Consider the following 17237-nt stretch of genomic DNA (forward strand, 5'->3'; position numbering starts at 1 on the left):
TGACACTACTTTCATAATAAGGTTTTTTAGATAATTAATTTTAATTAGAGATGATTAGATTGGTTGTTTTGTTTTGGTTTATGTAGCAGATTTCATGTTATTGGGTTAAAACTTTATTATCATTATTATTGTTTTAGATGGTTAAGACATAGCGCTACTGTCTAGCTAAGGTTAAACTATAATAGCTTTAACTTCAAATTTCACCTATTTTATCCTATTAAGAATAAATTTTGGGTTTTAGGAGGATGGTCTTATCTTAAAAATATATTTATAATTATTTAAAATATTTGACTCATAACTAACACAATGACACGTATGAATACCTAAGGAAAGGTAAGGAATTAAGTGCCTATAATAGATTAATAGGTATCTAGCTCAGGTTCTTATGCGGGAAGGCAACCCATGGTCATCCTAGTAGATTTTTGAATTGGATTTAAATCCATTAAGCTATATGGCCTTTACTTCATACTTCCATATATACTTCCATATAGGTTGAATGGTTGTCATTCATTTTTTTTGGTTTTTGACTTGGGAATATACTTTTGTATCTTATACTCCTATGTTTGCATGTATTGTTTCTATATATTTACATATTCTTTATATTTGTCGCATTTAATTTTTTATATAATCTAATACATTATTTTGATTATTTATATATTAAATTATGTATAATTAAAAATTATAAAAAGGTATTATCATAAAAATATGTGATTAGACGATAAAAACAAAATCTTACTTAATAGTTGATAATTTGACTAGATTTTTTCTTACATATATACTACAATATATAAAGTAAACTTAAACAATAATTAGGGCTAATAAGCATAATGTAAAATTATTTCAAAACAAATGAATATTTGCAATAAACACAAAGAAGCACCGACCCAAAAGCCATATCCCATAGGAATTGGGATTGCATTACCATTTTTCCCATTCCAAAATTCATCATAAGGATGGCCTACATAGGAATGAACAAGATCTAGAAGTATCATATACCATTTTGTTTATCTAATTCTAAAATCTAACATCATAATCAATCACATTTAAAATTCCAATAATACATACTCCATATAAATGCATAAAATTTGTTGGCAAATTGAATAATTATACTTGTAGTATTGTACTTTTTTTCAATTAATTCCAAACAAAGCTAAACTCAAAAAACCAAGTTGATCAACAAAATCAAAATAAATCAATGTGGTTGATGATGGTTGTATTGTTGTTCATCATGTTCATCATCATGATCACAACACGATGAATCACTAATCACATCCGAACCTGGATCCGAACCCGAATCCATATCCGAATCCTTAATATCATCCTTCAATTTCTGTTGGTGTACTTGTTCTTCCTGGACCCGACCCGTTGTTATTTCACTCTCGACCCGGCCACCAACCACATTTTCGCCCACATTATTACTCAATGAAACCTGTCGAGAAGGTAATGGCCGCAATAGCACCTCGCCCTGTAAGCCGTGCACAGGCCTGTTTGGCCGTATCGAAACATTCTCCGGCCTCATTTGCACTGCCGTTTGCTGCGGTGGTTGAAGCCCACGCGGCGGACCATGCGGCGGTGAGATTCGGCGCATAGAAATATGCTCCGGCGGGCGCCAATCGGCGGCAGAAACAGCAGTAGGAAGAGTTTCCATAGCCATATGAGTATGCATATGATTAAACCCATGCCGAGGAGGTGCGACATGGCCGTCGAGACAAGCAGAACATTTAGTTTCAACCCAAGATTCAAGATCAAAATGAGGACCATAACCTAAAATAGTTCTTCCACTGCATAATCTTCCGAGCAATCCAGCTAAAATACCCAGAACTGCTATAACCGCTAAGACGGCTATAACAGGACCAACATGACCCCCGGAGCTGTAATGGCTTCCGGCTGCTTGTTGTTGGCTAACCATCATTGGTGGTGCCAATACTTGCCCTTGTTGATCTTGTATGAACCCTGGTGGTGCTGTAGCTGTTTCCATAGTTTTTACCCCAGTTTGGTTCAATTTAACATTCAAATATTGTTCTAGAATGTTCTATTAACCATTATGGTATCTTCCCAATCAATCATAGTTTCTTTTGGTTGATTAATTTGTGTTTAATTGTAGTTTTTTGGAGGGTAATTAGATTCATAAGATTCAATTGGTAGGTGAAAGAAATGGAAATTGAGAAGAAGAGTGGAAGAAGAGAGAAAATGGTGGTGGGTTGTTGGAGAATTGTAGAGAACAGAATTTACAGAAATAGGAAAGGTGGAGTGAGTGAGTGAAAAGAAGGATAAAGTGAGAAATTTGGACTTCAAAAGGGAATGAAAGGAAGGAGAAGGGAAGAGGGAAAACAAAGCAAAGGAAATGGAACCTTTTTTTTGATACCTTTGGCTTAGCAGATGGGTTTTTTTCTTTTTTGGGGCCCTTAATAATATTAAGAATATTTATTGAAAATTTGTATTTATCACTATTATGAGTTCACCATTGCCCACCCAAATTTGTCATTAGTTGATCCAAGTTGAACCTACTTCTTAGAAATTTAAATTGGCTTAAAACTTATTCAATTTGATATATTATGTTTAATATGTAACACTAAACAAATTAAATATTGAATTTTTATTGTGTTGGATCATAGTGAACCGTATTAAAGTAGACCACATATTTGATGTGTCATGCTTTAGATATCCGTAAATTATATTGTGTCGTGGACTCCTGTCATGTCATTTTTATAAATTGGTGAACCATCACACTTGTGGACCACCATGACAATGAGAGGGCTATGTCTTGTGCTCATGTCATTTGAGTGTCGACTCAGAATATATTTATGTCTAAAAATATTAATCCTCTAATTTCGTTTCCCAATTCACAAATCCATTCTCCACTCACTGTTTATTTTCATATACTTATAGTTTTAGTAGTATGGCTTGTAATCCCTTTTATTTTCTTTACTTGTCCCATTTAGTTTTGGCACATTTATCAATGCACATTTTCAATCTTAAATATCTCTAATTGTGCTTGAGTAAAAATTATAAAAAGTTAGATATTAATAAAATTTACAATAAGACAAATTAAACAAGATCCCATATGACTATGTTGTAAATTATAGATTAAGAATAAATCACATAATAAGAGTGATTGATGAATAGTGTTGAAAAACCAAATGGAACAAGTAAAGCGAATAAGAGGGAGTAATATTTATTTCACATGATGTAAGAGTGTAAGACTAGATTGTTTGACAAATTTCGCTTTTATTTAGGTACAGGTAAATAGTTAGATGATCAAACTTTCTAATAATTATGTTTTATAAATTAACTAATTAAAACAAATAAGCTAATTTAATAAATTGCTCCCATCAATACAAATCGATCAAATAATTAATGAAATCAGCTGGTCCAATTAGAATTTGAATAGACTAGACGTAATCTCTTATAAATGAAAAAAGTACATAAAATACATCCAAGTATAGGTGATGGGTGGATTCATGAGAAAGAGATGTGACAAATTTAGAGACTTAGTATTGAAAAAATGCTGACCTGCCTGGTCACAATTCCTTCAGTTTCCTCAGTTGGAGTTGTGGGGTACTCAACACTCGACAGTCAACACACACCACATTCTTTCTATCTTCACATTCTTACTCTTAACTAATACAAGTATTAAATGTTCCTTACTCTATTTCTAATTTCATCTTTCAGTATCCAATGTTGCTTAATTCTTGCTTCGAATTAAGTCTTCATATATAACTAAATGGTGGTGTTGTTATGGTTTACTGATGCCTATATTATGGATCAATCTAATTAATTATTTTTATTTTAATTAACTTGATATTTTGTGAGACCATGGAAAAAAATTTTCTTAAAATAAGGTTATATTAGAAGAGAAGAGTAAATCACAGTTATTTATTTTCAAGTAAATATGTGCTTACTTGGCATGATTTGATAAGGGAGGGTTTATATTAAGCTTTTTCATTTTTCTCTTTTTGTTTATTTTATCGTTACTTATGTTTGTCTTTATATAGTTATTTACAAATAACCATAATTGACTCGTTATTTTTACATATAAGAATTAAAAAGCATTAAACATTCTTGATTTTAATAATAGTCTATATGATTATTAGTACTAAACGGTGGTAATTAGAATAATTTATAGTATAATTTCCATGGTATGTACTTTGTCATTTTCATGTAATGAAACTTTGATCATAAAAAAGTTTTTTTGTTCACCATAGATTTTTTAATCTTATGACCCGTTTGGTAATCAGTATTAAATAGTGTCAATAGTAATGAATATTTTATGTAATTTTGGTAGAAATGTCTATTGACAAGTTTAATAGTCATGTTTGTTCTCTCTTTTAACAATCTCATTTTTTTTCGCAAAATGAAATAGGACAATATTGAAAAAACAAATTGTTAGGGTCATTGTGTTATAAAAGTGTGTTTTTGAAAATCATTCTTTTTCTTACATAGCAAAATAACATTTTTTAAATATAAAATGAGTAAGAATTTTTTTTTTTGATTGAGAAGATATCGTCTATTATTTGAGTGAATTTTTAAAGAATGTATAAAGCCATATAAACAAAACTGATTGATCATAATTGAAGCACAAAAACGTGCAATTCTATAATGATTTGAGTAGCAATTTTAATTACAACGACTATAATTAAAACGAAATAAATGGATTTTAGGTGAGGAAGACTACAACTATAGCTATTATTTTCTTGTACTTCTCACATTACATTTTTTTGTTTTTTTTTTTTCCTTTCATTGTTTTAGGAGTAAAAGTTCATGATAAGTCCAAAATCGGGTTTTGTAGTGATCTTAACGATCTGTTTGATAATCGGTATTAAATAATGAAAATGGTAATAAAAACTTAATACAGTTTTGGTATGAATATATCTTAACAAGTTTAAATGTTCTGTTGGTTCCCTTTTAATAATTTCATTTTCTACACAAAATTCATTACAATGCATTACAATTTAAAAATGTGATATTAGGTAGTAATGAAAATTGCGAACAAATTTCCTTTTATAATTAAAATTTCATTACTATAAGAATAACATGATTTATATTATTGAAAATTTATACTAAAAATCAATTTTATCTTTACAATTTAATACCAACAACCAAATGAATCTTAAAAAATAATACAGAACCTCAAAAGTTAAAGGGAGGGTGATGAGAAGTTTTAGGACACGCTATTTTTGGACGTATGAGTAATTGATTAAGCATGGAAATTGGTAAAAACGATTACAATGAATCAAATATTCTAAAGACGTGCTTCGCAATCAAAGTGTGTGCATGAACTTTCTAACAAGTCAAATATCTATGAATCCTCTAAAAAATGTTTGGCAACTAAATTAGTTTGAAAATGAAAATTTTAATTTTTGTTATTTAAATTTTTGAATTATAAATAATGTTTAATCATCTATTATTTTCAAAATTTGATATTTAACTCATTTTACATTGTTTTACATTATCTATTAATTCAATTTTACAATTTCAATTTTGAATGTGTCAATATAATATTTAAATCGATTCAGCATTCTTTTTATTTTCTTGTATTCGTATGTTTATAATTTTTAATTGTTCTTTTAAATTTAATAATTAGATTAAATTCAATTTCTTTATCCAATTAAAAAAAATAATAAGTGTCGAAATTAAAGTATAACAAATTCAATAAATAATACTAAAAAGAAAAATAGCGAGAAAAGGGAGTAGCTTCCCAAATTAAACTTTCAAACCCTTTCTCATAAAAAGGGTGAATGAATGAATGATTGCCAACCGCACTAAAATTGAACCAAGAAAGGTGCATTTGCATAGGCCCCGAAATTTGAGCTAGCATTAGTAAATTCTTCCAACCCATAAGCTTGCTTTTTAGAAGTCAAAAAGTTTAACTTTTTAAGCTCAATTTGAGCTCAACCTTACTTTTTATTTTTTTAAAAAAAATCAAAAATTTTTTTTGTTAAATTTCTTTCATTAATCAATAATGGATGGATACCTTATCTCCCTTGGTTAAAATACTTATTTAATTAGGGGAAATGGGGAAGAAGGGCCATACCTAAAAGCTAAAACTAAAAGGATCACTATAATCCTCAAACTCTTGATCCTTTTGCTTCTTTTTGTTTGGTTGATTTTTTTATAATCTAATTGTTTGTTTTGTTCCATCTACAATTATACCTAAAATCCTATCATTTGGATCTACCATCAACTTATTTTTTAGTCATTTTCTAAAGTTTTGATTTGCATTAGTATACAAATTCTTATATGAGTCGGTCTCTCTATGAAACGTGCTCCATACATGGATTAAATAGTTCAACTAATACAAATTATTAGTATATGAGCTCTTATTAGTTGTTATGAGATCGTCTCTTCAAGAAACAGTCTCTCACAAGAATAGCTTTAGTATTAATGTATTACATTTTTACTTTAAGCCACAAATTTATTTTTGAGAACCAAAATAACAAATAATGTTCAATGAGTGTTATAGTGGGATATACTATGTCTCTATGACTTTATTAGACTTTCTTTTATGAGTTCATTTTTTCATTTTGCTACAATTTTTCTTGAAATGTCTCCACATTTTTCCAATGATATTATCTATCATTTTAACTCTTCTAATTTGACATTAGCAAAATATTTTAATTATTTTTTTACTTTCTATTTATTAATGTTTATGGAAACATTTTTGCTGCAATTTAAATTAGTAGGGAAATGGAGAAGAGGGACAAGAATAGGAGCATGGTAGACTAGAATCTGACACACAATGCATTGCATGGTGAATTAAAAGAGGAAAATAGAAAATACAAGTAAATAATCATACAGAAATAAATGGGAAACATGAGAAAGACAGGATTAGAGATTTCGAGGTGTCCTTACTCCTTATTACTACTTGCTTCTTTTGTTTTTGCTTTTGTGATTTGTACAAACTACAAAATCGTTGGTCTCACCACCTTTTTTTTCTCTTCTTATTTTTCCTCTGTTATGCACATCTTTTTATTCCTATTTGATAGGTCGTTTTGCTACCAAAAATAATTCCTAATTCACCTAACTAGTATAGTTGGGTAAGTAGGGTCGAACCACTGTGGAAGGACAAGTAAAATCACAAGTTGAACCAAGTTCACTAACGCTAACAATCAAATGTTGGAAATTTTTGTTTATCTAATATAATGCAAAAACAAGAGATGAATGAAATTCAATAATTAAAAACCTAGGGCTAAGAAGGATTCACTATGCATCGATCATGATTCATGAACAATAATTGGGATAGGAATGAATATAGGCGAAGGAATGTGTTGCTCTCGCAAACAAATTCGACAATCAAACAATAAAAGAAGCTATCGCGATTAAAGCTTAACTGTTCAAAGAAGGAAATCTTTCACTCAAACTCGCAACTTTCGCTTATAGAATTGAGTGAATAAAACTTGCAAATTGGCCAAACATGCAATCAATACAAAACCTATTAATTGAATCACCTAGACAAACCGAGTTTAAATCCTAAAATCAAACAAAAATCATGATCTTTTGCATAGTTTCACCAAGCCCTAGCAATAAAACTACTCACTACGCATATTAAAACTAACAAGAGATTCAAGAATGAAATTCATGGGGGACATTAAATTCAAACTTAATGGAGAGATAATCATGCAAGGATAACGATGATAAACGAGAACAAGAAATTAGGATTGAAAGAAAATACCTTTAATATAATTAAAATTACAAATTCCGATTGTTGAATTACAATCTTCCAAAGCAAGAAATAATAGAAATCCCCATTGATATCAAATCCTAAGGAAAAGAAAAAAAAAAACCAGAGAAAAAAAAAGCGTGCCCTAAAATTCCCTTCAAATGCTATATATATCTCCTTCCAAAAAGATCGGAGGTTACCGGAAGTTACAAAAAAAATAACCGCTGGACCCGACCGGGTATGAAGAAACCCGCCCGGGTACGAGGCAAAGCCAAATCTCAAAGACCAAAGATTTTCTAAGTTTTGGAACAGACCCGGCCGGGTATGAGGAAACCAGCCCGGGTTTGAGAGGTTCACCCGGCCGGGTCTGTGGATACCCGCCCGGGTCCGTGTGATAGCATTTCTGCCAAAAAAAACCTCTTCAAAAATCTTCTAAGTATTGGATGCTGACCCGGCCGGGTATGTGGAAACCCGCCCGGGTGCGTGTCTTTGTCAGCACAAAATTGATACTTCGAGTAGCTTACGACCTTTCAACTTGCAAATCTCGCTCCGAGGGTCGATTCCTGGCCTAATTAGAGCTTTATTCCTACAAAACAGATGGGAAACAAACACTCCAACCAAGTATAAAAACCAATGGAAAAATGAAGCATAATACGCGAGAAATGCTATGAAAATGCAATGGGGGAATGGTAAGAAATAGTATATAAAACATGCACATCAAACTCCCCCGAGCCGAACCTTTGCTTGTCCTCAAGCAAACAGGACAAGGTTCTAAGAATAAAAGTATGCTTCACCCTATAAAAGCAACATCGCAGAGCACTTGTGATCACATCCTCTCAATCAAAGCATCCAATTAATTCAATACCGATCCAAGAGTGAAATATCATATAAGCAAATTCAAGCCTTATCACTGAGGAATAACGAGGAATCAAGGGAAGAGTTCTCACGGTGGACACTCCTCTATTTGTGGCGAGTATAAAATGTACTCGATCGCTCTCCGCCCATAAATATGCAAAAGATGTGCATATGAATCAGTTTTTTTGTAGCCTAAAATGCTAATAAGGCACCCTCCCATCTCAACAACACTCATGTGTTTAAAGGGTAGATAATGTCACTCAGCCTATAAAGGTCGACTCGAAATGCATCACATACTCTCAGATCTTGGCAAGGTACTAAGTCGAGGAAGCACATATAACTGCACGATTATCAAGAAGGTCTTTATTGGGCTTGTAGTGAGGTTTTGGGTCAAAGGTAGGATAAAATTTGGAAATATTCGGGCTGGAAGTCTATTTTAGGGGAGCATAATCTAAAAAGTAACGTAGCCTAAAGATGAGGCTAAAACAACTCCAAACAACTTCGACTCATAACTACCGAACCAACCCAACTAATAGAAAGCACCGTCATATCATCATCAATCCGATAAGAGAATTACAACTTGCAAAGGCGAAAATGTACAATAAAATAAAAGATGTGAGACAAATTTTTCCTGTTTTTTTTTTTTTTTTTTTTTTTTTTTTTTTTTTTTTTTTGATTGAAACTACATAAATATGAATAATGAGAAGATGACAACGTATGACAAACCAAGAGGGTTTTTCTCTACTCTTCCTTTTTTTTTTTTTTTAATTTTATTTTATTTTATTTTTTTTTTTTTTTATTTATTTATTTTTTTTTTTAGAAATTAAATTGAACAATGAAGAAGATGATGATATATGACAAACTAGATAAGCACACTCCAACAATGAGGAAATAATCAACCTAACTTAAGTACCCCATGCACGTAAATGTGAGCCAGATGACAGAATATATACCGCCCACTAACTAACAAATTGCTCCCCCAAGCTAGACTTGGGTTGATCAAATAGGGTCAAAAGGTTTATAATGCGGATAGTTATGAAAGAAAATGTAGGGCTTAAAATAAAGGATCATATGGCAATTTATGTCTTCTGAAATAATGTGGCATGGCTTTTAACAAATGAACGCCTTCTATCATGCTCATCATGCGATTACACAGCTAACAAGACCAGTACCAAGCCAAGATGGAGATCAGCGACACACCAGGAACTAATCACTCAAGAAGAAAATAGGAAGATAAAAATCAAAATCCAAGTCCTTACAAGGTAAACTCTTCCTTGTTCCAAACAACAGGTAATAAAGCTCAAAAATACAAGTTTCAATAATACCCAGGAATCGGAAAAGGAATCCAACAGTCTGCAATGACCGGTCTCAGTAATCACATGTGTTAAAAATTTTTCAACCATAGGGTACAGGGAAACATACTTTGTCAAGAATCCAAAGGGGTATCGAGGGAGAAAGAAATACATTACAACTAAGAAAACAATACAGTATTTTTGGTCACATGTAAACTCCCACTCCTAATGAGTGGTACAAACCATGCAACAATCCTAACAAAGCAGTAAAAACACTCAAGGATAAATTATGGAAAGAGTGGGGAAGATCTCACCACTAAACTTCCTAATGCAAGCTGAAGTACAGAAAATCATTACGTTATCCAAAGTGGGACTTGCAAAAGAACCTGCAAAAAGGAGAGAAACAACCAACTCCGACCAAAACAACTACACTAAAAGCAATAGAATATACAAGAGAGTAAGCCAAAGCAGCAATCAAGACCCCCCCCCAAGCTAAATCAAGCACTGTCCTCAGAGTTTGAGAGGGCGGCAAGAGCCTACTAACCCATGGGGTCAAAGCCATCATCCTGCTGCTCATCATCATCGTCATCCTCCTGATAGGTAGGAGGGGGGAAATACCAATCAGGATACTGAACGTCGGCATGAAAATGACCTTGTTGATGATGGTAATCAAGCAGTGGTCGAAAGGCAGCCTGGGATTGGAGCTCGAAGTGAGTGAATCGAGCGTCCAAAGAGGTCAATTGGGAGGCCATTTGCTGCTGAGATAATTGCATAGCATTGAAATTGTCAATCATGAGCTGTTCAAAAGGGGAGTACCCTTGGGGAGCCACCGGGGATGGTCCCAGCGGAGGTCCCGCACGAGCTCCGGAGGACTCAGCAGGGAAAGCCGCAGGAAATAAGTAATGAGCCCGGTTGGGCTCCAAAGATGGTAAATCCTCTGTCGGCATATCAATATAAAACGGGGGACGAGAATGAATTTTCCACCGAAAACCCCCCTGACTACCCTCCACCAAATAGCCACATTGACCTAGGTGCTGTAAAGATAATAAACAATCAGCACTCACAACCTCATCATCAGGAATTTGAAATTTAGTCGCGATGCGAGTAACCAAACCCCCAATAACAACATCCTGGCTCGAAGAAATAGCATGGCGGGAAATGGATAACAGGTGTTTCCAAAGAAAAACAGGGATGTTAATATTGATGTCTGTATTTCCCGCCAAGAAATACCTAGCTAAGATGTTTAAATCCAAACTACGAGCGGAGTGATGATCGGCTCGACCAAACAAACATGAACTAAAGAATTTCAGACACACACGCACACATGGATGTTGAACTTGATTAATATGCAAGTGTGACATGTTAACATTGGTCAAACCAGTTAATCGGCGAAATAGATCACATGCCTCACCCCCTTGGGGTATTCGCAAATCTCCTCCCGTAGGGAGGCTAAAACATTTAGCTAATTGCGAAACGGTCAAGGAAAAATTCCGGTTGAGCAGCCGAAACCGCAACTTAGGTTTGCTCCTATCACTAATATCTTCCCACAATGAACTCACAAATTCTAAAGTAAGATGCTCATGAGTATTATGACATGCATTAAACAAAGTAGATAAACCAAGAGAAGCAAATAAATCGCGTGTGGGTTCGAGTATACCTAATCGTTCGAGTGCTGAACGATCGATCCACTTAGATGACACAATGCGACCTTTGAGATGTTGAAATTTTTGTCGCTGATCTTCACTGCAGAAAATAACGTCGGGAAAATCCTCATCGCGCTCAATGGCTGGAACGATAGGTTGTGAGGTAGACCCCGAAGCGCGTGCCCGCTTGCTTGCCATTACACTCCCTGTTTTTTTTTTTTTTTTTTTTTTTTTTTTTTTTTTTGAAATTGATGGGAGGATGGGGAGAATTAAGGAATGGGTAAGAAGAGAGTAGTAGGAATTTTGCTAATGGAGTTTGAGGGTGAAAAATAAAAACATAAAAAGAGAAATGTGAAAAGATGGAGATTTGAAGGAATGGAGGAATTGAAGAAGAAAAAAAATTAGTGAATGGAAAAGGCAATGAGAAGAGGAAGAAGATGGTGAAATTTTTAGGTATGTTTGATGAAGGAAAAATGGAGATTTGAAGAAAGAGATTTAGGAAAGTTGAGAGTAATGGAGGAAGAGAGAGAAATTGATGGAGGAAAAAGATGAAGTGGTGAGTGAATTGGAATGAGGGAGAGGAAAGAAAGAAAAAAAAATATATATATATAAACGGTGAGGGAATGGACCGGACCCGGGCGGGTGAGTGAAGCCCCGGGCGGGTACGGGAGAAAAAACTGGTTGGTGAGAAGGAGAAACCCGGGCGGGGGAGATGAAACCCGGGCGGGTCCGTGTGTTGTAACTTTTTGCTTCTTTTTTTTTTTTTTTTTTTTTTTTTTTTTTTTTTTTTGAAATTGATGTGAACTAACAAATCGGGTTACCTCCCGACAAGTGCTGGTTTTTAAGGTCCCGCACGACCCTCTTGTTCAACCCCCTTAAGAGCAGGTAAAAGGATGAAGGTGGATAACCTCTATCATACCAACAACATGTCCTTCATAGTAAAGCTTTAAACGTTGTCCATTGACCTTGAAAGTATCACCTTTCTCATTTTGTAATTCCACGGAACCGAACTTATTCACCTTAGTAACTAAGAAAGGACCACACCATCTAGACTTGAGCTTGCCGGGGAAAAGCTTGAGTCGAGAATTGAACAATAACACCTTATCTCCCGCTGCAAACTCTCTTGGAAGGATCTTCTTATCATGCCATTTCTTAGTTTTCTCCTTGTAAATCCGAGCACTATCATAGGCGGACAACCGAAACTCATCCAGCTCATTAAGTTGAAGAAGCCTCTTCTCCCCTGCTAGCTTGTTATCCATGTTAAGCTCGCGAATTGCCCAATGAGCTTTGTACTCTAGCTCGACGGGAAGATGACAGGATTTTCCGTACACAAGCCGATATGGGGAAGTGCCAATAGGTGTTTTGAAAGCTGTTCTGTAGGCCCAAAGCGTGTCATCAAGCTTCATACTCCAATCTTTCCTAGACTTTGCAACCACCTTTTCTAGTATAGATTTGATCTCGCGGTTGGAAATCTCAACTTGACCGCTTGTTTGGGGATGGTATGCAAGTCCAGTACGATGATAAACTCCATACTTCTTGAGAAGAGAATCTAACTTTCGTTCATGAAAATGCGAACCACCATCACTAATGAGAGCTCTGGGGACCCCAAATCTCGGAAATATAACCTTGCTTAAAAGCCGGATGACCACCTTAGAATCATTGGTGGGAGATGCGATTGCTTCGACCCACTTAGAGACATAGTCGACGGCAACCAAAATGTAGCAATTTCCATTAGAAGATGGGAAAGGTCCCATATAATCGACACCCCAAACGTCAAAAATTTCGACCTCAAGAATACCGGTTTGGGGCATCTCATGCCGCCTCGAAATGTTGCCGGTCCTCTGGCAAGAATCACATGACATAACAAAAGACTGAGCATCCTTGAACATCGTGGGCCAAAAGAAACCAGACTCATTCAGCTTGCGAACGGTTTTATCTGGGCCATGATGTCCCCCATAGGGTGAGCTGTGGCAGCGCTGGAGGATCCCATGGACCTCCCACTCAGGAATGCACCTGCGATAAATTCCATCTGCACACTCACGGAAAAGAAAAGGATCATCCCAAAAATAATATCTAACATCATGCAAGAACCTTTTCTTTTGTTGGTAGGACAAATCAGGAGGCAAAATGCCGCCTACCAAATAGTTAGCATAATCCGCAAACCACGGACCCTGTGATGTGACTGCAAATAACTGATCATCAGGAAATGAATCGTCAATAGAGGAGGAGATCTTACCATCGTCATACCTGATTCTCGACAGGTGGTCTGCAACTACATTCTCTGCTCCTTTCTTATCACGAATCTCAATATCGAACTCTTGAAGTAAGAGAATCCACCTGATAAGCCTTGGTTTGGCTTCCTTCTTAGCAAGAAGGTACTTTAAAGCTGCATGGTCAGTATAAACAATAACCTTGGAACCAAGAAGATATGATCTAAATTTTTCTAAGGCATAAACAACAGCTAAGAGTTCCTTCTCTGTGGTGGCGTAGTTGACCTGAGCCTCATCCAAAGTCTTGCTAGCATAATAAATGGCATGCAAGACCTTGTCCTTCCTTTGACCGAGCACAGCTCCAACCGCAAAATCGCTAGCATCGCACATAATCTCGAACGGGAGTTCCCAGTCTGGAGGGCGAATGATGGGTGCGGTTATGAGAGCTTGCTTTATCCTGTTAAAAGACTCAACACACTCCTCAGTAAAGTCGAATGGCGCATCTTTAAGAAGAAGTTGGGTTAGAGGTTTAGCAATTTTAGAGAAATCTTGAATAAAGCGGCGGTAAAACCCCGCATGACCAAGAAAACTCCTTACCCCTTTCACATTGACTGGTTGTGGTAATTGCTCAATCACCTGTACCTTGGCTCGATCTACCTGTATGCCCTTATCAGAAACAATGTGGCCAAGAACCACACCTTCAGTCACCATAAAGTGACACTTCTCCCAATTTAAAACCAAATTACATTCTTCACATCTTTTCAAAACTTTAGTGAGATTAGTCAAACAAGAGTCAAAAGAACTACCATACACACTAAAGTCATCCATAAAAACTTCCATGATAGACTCTATGAAATGAGAAAAAATGCTCATCATGCAACGCTGAAAAGTAGCTGGTGCATTACATAACCCAAATGGCATTCTACGATATGCAAAAGTACCATAAGGGCAAGTGAATGTTGTCTTCTCTTGGTCGTCAGGATGAATGGGAATTTGGAAGAATCCAGAATAACCATCCAAATAACAAAAATATTTATGACAAGCTAACCTTTCAAGCATTTGATCAATGAAGGGGAGAGGGAAATGATCTTTATGAGTAGCTAAATTCAGTCTCCTGTAATCAATGCACATGCGCCAACCAGTGACAGTTCTAGTGGGAATTAATTCATTTTTATCATTTTTAACAACAGTCATCCCACCCTTTTTTGGAACCACTTGCACAGGACTTACCCACTTAGATGCAGCTATAGGAAAAATAATGCCTGCGTCAAGCAGTTTCAAAACCTCACTTTTCACTACTTCTTGCATGTTGGGGTTTAAGCGCCTTTGTGGTTGAATACAAGGCTTATGACCTTCTTCTAAATGAATCCTATGCATGCAAAAGTCGGGACTAATACCTTTCAAATCATCAACACTATACCCAATGGCCTTCTTATGAGTTTTCAGAACATCCAAAAGTTGGGAAAGTTGGGCATCATTGAGTGTAGTGCTGACGATGACAGGATGGAGCTCTTTCTCATCAAGAAAAACATACCTAAGATGTGAAGGGAGAGGTTTTAGTTCAGGCTTCTTTACTTCAACTTGGCATATAGGCCGAACTAATCTCTGCACTCTCTTGCTCTCGCTGTGACTAAGCTCTTCATTACAAAGAGCTTGTTCAATAGCATCAACTTCAGTCTTCCAAATGCTAGCATCACCTGTAGAAGATTCAAGACAAAGAACGGCCTCCAAAGGATCTTTCATAAGAGTTAGGGGCAAGTTATCATAACAAATCACATCAACTACATCAATAGCATAGCATTTTTCCTCAAGCATGGGACTTTTCAAAGCATTGCTCAAATTGAAAGTTACATTGTCGTCCCCCACAGAAAGTGTAAGTCTACCATTTTTCACATCAATTACTGCTCCTGCCGTATGAAGGAAAGGTCTTCCTAAAATAATAGGAATTTGTCGATCTTCCTCCATGTCAAGAACAACAAAATCAACAGGGATATAAAACTTACCTACCCTGACAGGGACGTCCTCTAAAATACCCAAAGGATATTTAACAGAACGGTCGGCCATTTGTAAAGTAATGTTAGTAACTTTTAGATCACCCATTTTCAATTTAGAACAGACAGAAAAAGGCATCACACTGACACTAGCTCCTAAATCACATAAAGCTTTATCAATAAATAATGTTCCAATGTGACAGGGGATGGAAAAACTACCAGGATCTTTCAGTTTTGGAGGGGATTTATTTTGTAGCAAAGCACTGCATTGTTCAGTAAAAGCAACTGTTTCTACTTCACTAAAAGCTCTTTTCCTAGTCAAAATGTCTTTCATGAATTTAGCATAAGCAGGCACTTGTGTGATTAATTCAGTAAAAGGAACTGTTACCTGCAAATTCTTCACTACCTCCAAGAACTTACCGAACTGCTTGTCGAGTTTGTGCTTCACTTGGCGGTTGGGAAAAGGAAGTTTGATGGGAGGCACTTGCAATGCCTCATCTTTCGCTTTCTCCTTCTCTTGCACTGCCTCAGAAGATGCTTCATTAGTACTCGTTTCAGAAGTGCTCTCATCTTTCGAGTTTGACTCTCCCTCTTGAGGCATGGGTGGCTCATCATAACTCATCCCGCTTCTTGTAGTGATTGCATTGGCGGTCTCCTTTCCATGTGGTTGAGTGGGTTGGCCAGGTAATGCTCCAGCCTGTCTAGAGGAGCTAGATGCAGCTAATTGAGCGACTTGAGTTTCAAGCATCTTATTATGAGTACTGAGTTGCTCGAGCTGTTTGGCCATTTGAGCCATCATGGTTTTCAGTTCCCCTAATTCGGATTGGGGTTGTTGGTTCTGAAATTGCTGCTGTTGATGGCCTTGAGGGGGCCTTTGGAAACCGGGTGGTCCTTGATTGGGCTGATATTGCTGATGTTGCCCATATTGTTGTTGTGGTGCTTGTGGTGGATAGTGTTGTTGTTGAGGATTTAACACATTATTGCTGCGATATGACAAGTTAGGATGATTTCGAACTCCAGGATAGTAGCTATTGTTGTTGAAAGGAGGACGAGCTTGAAAAACATTGACTTGCTCTGGCACTCCCATAGCTCCATTGGGATTTACAGAACACTCCATTAGAGAATGACCATGTACACCGCAATAATCACAAGCAACTCCACCTTGGCTAGAGGTAGCCATAGCATTGACGGGCATAGATGTATTAGCATTCATGCGCATCCCATCGATCTTCTCATTCAAAGCTGAAATTTGTGATGATAGAAGGGAATAGGTTTCAACTTCATGTTTCCCCTTCCTTGGTGCTTGAGCTGCGCGCCTAGATGAGCTATTCCATTGATTTTCAGCAAGAGTATCCAAGAGTGAAATAGCCTCAGAAGTTTGTTTGTTCATGAAAGAGCCGCCAGCTGCACCATCTACCATCCTCTTAGTCTCATTATCAAGACCATTATAAAATGATTGCATAAGAAATTCCTTCTCAATACCGTGATGTGGGCACATATATTGGTAATCTTTGAATCTCTCCCACGCATCATGAAAAGTTTCCCCCGCATCTTGTGAGAAACTATAGAGCTTAACTCTGTAGTCG

General features: G+C 36.0%; 1 non-coding gene across 1 annotated transcript; it reads left to right on the forward strand.

Moving 5' to 3' along the window:
* The first annotated feature begins 17129 nt into the window (after window positions 1-17129).
* On the forward strand, window positions 17130-17237 carry LOC130801479 (small nucleolar RNA R71). The gene has a single exon (XR_009039622.1). It is a non-coding gene; the product is annotated as a small nucleolar RNA R71 (small nucleolar RNA).

This window comes from Amaranthus tricolor, chromosome 1 (assembly GCF_026212465.1).
Source record: "Amaranthus tricolor cultivar Red isolate AtriRed21 chromosome 1, ASM2621246v1, whole genome shotgun sequence".
Lineage (NCBI taxonomy): Eukaryota > Viridiplantae > Streptophyta > Magnoliopsida > Caryophyllales > Amaranthaceae > Amaranthus > Amaranthus tricolor.